The sequence below is a fragment of the Babylonia areolata genome, chromosome 28, assembly GCF_041734735.1.
Source record: "Babylonia areolata isolate BAREFJ2019XMU chromosome 28, ASM4173473v1, whole genome shotgun sequence".
In the NCBI taxonomy this organism is placed as follows: domain Eukaryota; kingdom Metazoa; phylum Mollusca; class Gastropoda; order Neogastropoda; family Buccinidae; genus Babylonia; species Babylonia areolata.
The window spans coordinates 18,336,285-18,341,284 of record NC_134903.1 but is presented as its reverse complement, the minus strand read 5'-3'; positions in this window follow the sequence as shown (position 1 = coordinate 18,341,284).

Below are 5,000 nucleotides of genomic sequence, written 5' to 3'. Positions count from 1 at the left end.
GCAGTTGGATAAATCACTTGGTTTTTGGATATTGTTTTGTATTTTTCTAGTGATCACATTTGATTGATGATCATACTGCTGTATAGTTGTGATTAGATAGTTTCGCAAATTATGAAATAAGATACACGTATCTAAGAAATGTAATTCATCTTCAACAACTTTACATATATCACATACCCTCTCTTCTCTGGGAATGTTTACATAACTTCCTCGTTCGATATTTAAATAATGTGCGCTTAATTCTGAGTTGACAAAGAGCTTGTTTGTGAGCAGGATATATTTTATCAGTTAGATAATTCTCAATTTGATAATCGTTTCTTTTAATTTTGTTGTAGAAGTCTAATCTGTTGTATTCAGTTTTTCTCTGTTTCCAGAATTGTATATATATTTCTTAGTTGTTGACGTAATGTGAATTTAAGTCTGCTGTTACTGCTGTGTGTGTGTGTGTGTGTGTGTGTGTGTGTGTGTGTGTGTGCGCGCGCGCGCGTGTGTGTGTGTACGTGTGTGTGTGTGTGTGTGTGTGTGTGTGACAAGTCAGTCATTCCTGTTATTTAGATAAATGTGAGCGAAGTGTGTCGTTTTCATTAAAATCATGACAGATTCTTAACCAACTGACGCGCGAAGCGGCCTCGTTGTGAGAATGATTGTGTTTCGAGAGGATCCAATCAAGATATTTCGCTCACATATCTAAATGTGGAGTGATGGCTTGGAGGTAACGCGTCCGCCTAGGAAGCGAGAGAATCTGAGCGCGCTCGTTCCAATCACGGCTCAGCCGCCGATATTTTCTCCCCCTTCACTAGACCTTGAGTGGTGATCTGAACGCTAGTCCTTCGGATGAGACGATAAACCGAGGTCCTGTGTGCAGCATGCACTTAGCGCACGTAAAAGAACCCACGGCAACAAAAGGGTTGTTCCTGGCGAAATCCTGTAGAAAAATCCACTTCGATAGGAAAAAAAAAATCAAATAAAACTGCACGCAGGAAAAACAACAACAAAAAATGTGGCGATGTAGTATAGCGACGCGCTCTCCCTGGGGAGAGCAGCCCGAATTTCACACAGAGAAATCTGTTGTGATAAAAAGAGAAATACATACATACATACATACAAATAAAGTGTAATTGTGCTCACATATGAATACATATTTTGTGCCTCAACTGAAGTTAATTGTAGGCGACAATAAATGTGAAACAAAGGTAAATGAATTCATGATTATGATATGTTATACCTGTGGGAGACGTAAGCTTACCTATCATTTGCTGCGCCAATTAATTAAATGAAAGACTTGGTGTGAATTGGTGTGTGTGTGTGTGTGTGTGTGTGTGTGTGTGTGTGTGTGTGTGTGTGTGTGTGTGTGTGTGTGTGTGCGTGCGTGCGTGTGTGTGTGTGTGTGCTCATTATAATGATTGGCGATTAACGACATGAATTGATATCGCAACACTTTCTTCATTCTTGGCCAGGTTTTATAATTTTTGTAGACTGGTGTCTTCAGAATATAGAAAACTTTTGCTTTCTGTTTGAATATTGACAAAGACAGCAAATATCTGAGAAATATTTAATGGATTGTCCATTACAAACAACTGTTGTATCACTGACAGTATTTAACAGGATCGCTTGGTTCTTTTTACAGTACTTGTTTCTTTTACTTACTAGAAATGACTCATATCTGCCTTTGGAATACGAATAGTTGAATGCATGGACTGTATGCTTTGTTTCATATTTAAATCTCATTTATCTAATTTGATTTTATTTATCTTGATTTTTTATTTATCAATTTTATTATTCATTTAGTTTGGGGTTTGTTTTTTTTTTTACATCATCTTAAGATTGTTTTTTTTTCCTTACCCGAATGTTTTCTTTTTACATGATAATCTGTTTATGCATTGTGTTCAAAGAACCAGTTGCTCATTCATTTTTCGATTTGATATCATTATTTGTTAATGGGCATTTTTCTCTTAAAATTTTATAATCATCTTACTGAATATTTTCCCTTTTTTTTGGGATGATTAAAATGTACTACACACACACACACACACACACACACACACACACACACACACACACACACACACACACACAGAGGTATCACTCTATCTTGAAATATAAATCTTACCTGAGTGTTTTTCTTTTTACATGATAATTGATGTGTTCTTGTGATCAGGGAAGGGCGTGTCAGTTGATCATTCGTTTTTGATATTTGCTGGCGGCATTTTAAGCCGACTCATAATTTTCTGTTTTGGTTGAAGCAGACGATAAAATATTTTGGGTTGAATTGAATTGATAGTTGATCAACTTGTGTCACTCGCTGTCCGTTTGATTATGATAGTTTCTCATTTTGTGTTACTGCTGTCTGTTTCATCAAGGTATTCTGTTATTCATTTCAATGCCTATTTTATACTTTGTGGGCTATGCTGTGACTGATATTCATTGATACTGCTTATAAATGGGATTAATATTAATACTTTGCACAATGGTTTTATTTGTTTTAGGGAAAAAAAATGTTTGTGAAAATATGAGTAAATTATTATTATTATTATTATTATTATTATTAATTTTTTGCATATGCAGAAAGGCTTGTTCAGATTGAAAAACTTGCTTTTATGTTATTGTTTCAAGCGATGTCTTTGTAATCAATGAATATGTATTTTCATTTGCCCCACACAACCCCGCCCCCCCACCCCCTCGCCCCAGCCCTCACCCCCCCCCCCCCCACCACCACAACACTCCACTCTGTCTCTTTCGATAGTATTCAAATCATGGTATGCAGCTATCTTAAGAAATCTGATACGACTGTTTGAGTTTTCTCCCCCACGTTTCTGTTATCAATAGTATGATAATGATAATAACGGTATTTATACAGCGCTGAATCTGGTGCAGAGACAAATCAAAGCGCTTTCGCACCAGTCATTCACACGCATGCATAACTCTAAAACTGTAGAAACTAAAGGCAAGGAAGAGACAGGGGAAGAGAGATTATTTTGGGAAGAGGTGGGTTTTAAGGATAATCTTTTTTTGTTGTTGTTGTAATTGACTGGTTGCATGGTTGTCAGTTTTGTCCTTACTTTTGATTTTATTGTTATTATCATAAATGATAGTACTAGTAGTAGTACTGTTGATGTTGTTCTTGCTCTTGTTGTTATTATTGCCTTTATGGAGTGGAGTGATGGCTTAGAGGTAACGCGTCCACCCAGGAAGCGAGAGAATCTGAGCGCACTGGTTCGAATCACGTCTAGTCATTCGGATAAGACGATAAAACGAGGTCCCGTGTGCAACATGCACTTAGCGCACGTAAAAGAACCCACGGCTACAAAAGGGTTTGTTTCTGGAAAAAAATTCTGTAGAAAAATCCACTTCAATTGGAATAACAAATAAAACTGCACGCAGGTAAAAAAAAGAAAAAAGAAAAAAAGGGTGGCGCTGTAGTGTAGCGACGCGCTCTCCATGGGGAGAGCAGCCCGAATTTCACACAGATAAATCTGTTATAATAAAAAGAAATACAAATACAAATACATTTTTTTTTAAAGAATAGGATAAATAGAGCGGTCAGGAATGAGAACACTGCACTGCTGTGATTATTATTATTGACTCACTTGTGTAAACAAAGTGAGTCTATGTTTTAAGCCAGTGTTCGGTTGTCTGTGTGTGTGTGTGTGTGTGTGTGTCCGTGTGTCTGTGTGTCTGTGTGTCCGTGGTAAACTTTAACATTGACATTTTCTCTGCAAATTCTTTCTCAGTTGACACCAAATTTGGCATAAAAATAGGAAAAATCCAGTTCTTTTCAGTCATCTTGTTTAAAACAATATTGCACCTCTGGGATGGGCACAAAAAAAGAAAAGAAAAATGAAGCCTAATTATATGCAAACTGCATTTACTGTTATATATATATTTTTTGTATTCTCTAAACTTGGCACTTTGACCTCTTATTCTGGCACAACAACAAGAGGAGTCATTATTATCATTTTTTGTTCAAACAGGAACTTCTTTTGCTAAGCATAGAATTTTTATTTATTTTGCAAACGTTTTGGTGCAGATAGTAAAGAAGGGAACTTACTCTGTAATTAATGCTAGGGGACTTAATTTATCACAAGTGAGTCTTGAAGGCCTTGCCTCTCTTGTTTTTATTTATTATTATTATTTTATTTTATTTTTTTCCATTTCATTATGTGAAGCAGGAATCATGTCATGGACTGAAAACCGCCTTCAAAGAATCGTGTTGACGGGTGATGAGCTGCAAATAAAGTATATATGAAATCGCTTTAACTCACTCAGTACGGCCAGTCCTCTCTTCTCCTCTACACAGACCCGTCGGATGTCCAGTGGGTGTCTGAATGACCCAACCTTTAGCTTCCGTCGTCAGAACTGTGGTATTCTTTGTCAACATTCACCTCTTCAGTATAAGAGCCTTCCGCTTGCAATATTTTGATGATGGTAAATGGGGTGAAACGCTGTTAACGTCGTCTCTTTCGCCGTTCGTGTGGAGAGAGTTAATCCAGGGGACGGTGTATCGGAGGAAGCAGTAGCTGTAGACATGTGACGTGATGTCAGTCACACAGCTCCCTTCGCCCGGTCACTCTGCTGTCAGCTTTCTCTTGCCGGAAGGAAGGAAGGAAGGAAGGAAGGAAGAAAGAAAGAAAGGAAAAAAAAGAAATGTGGAAGGAAGGAAGAAAGAAAGGACGAAAGAAACGAAGAAACAAAGAAAGAAAGACAGGAAGGAAGCAAGAAAGAAAGGACGAAAGAAACGAAGAAAGAAAGGAAGGAAGAAAGACAGGAAGGAACACAGCCCACCAAGCATGAAGAGAACTTCTTATATCTCTCACTGCACTCGCTTTTTTTTTTATTTATTTATTTTTTTACCATGATGTCACGATCGTTGTCGTCATTTGCGTCGTTACGTTTGGTTGTTGGTATTGTAATTCTTATCGTTGGGAATTCATTGTCGCCGTTCTCTTTCGGTGAGTATCAGATAAACAAGGGTGAGTGTGAAAGCCCAGTGGTGATCTTGC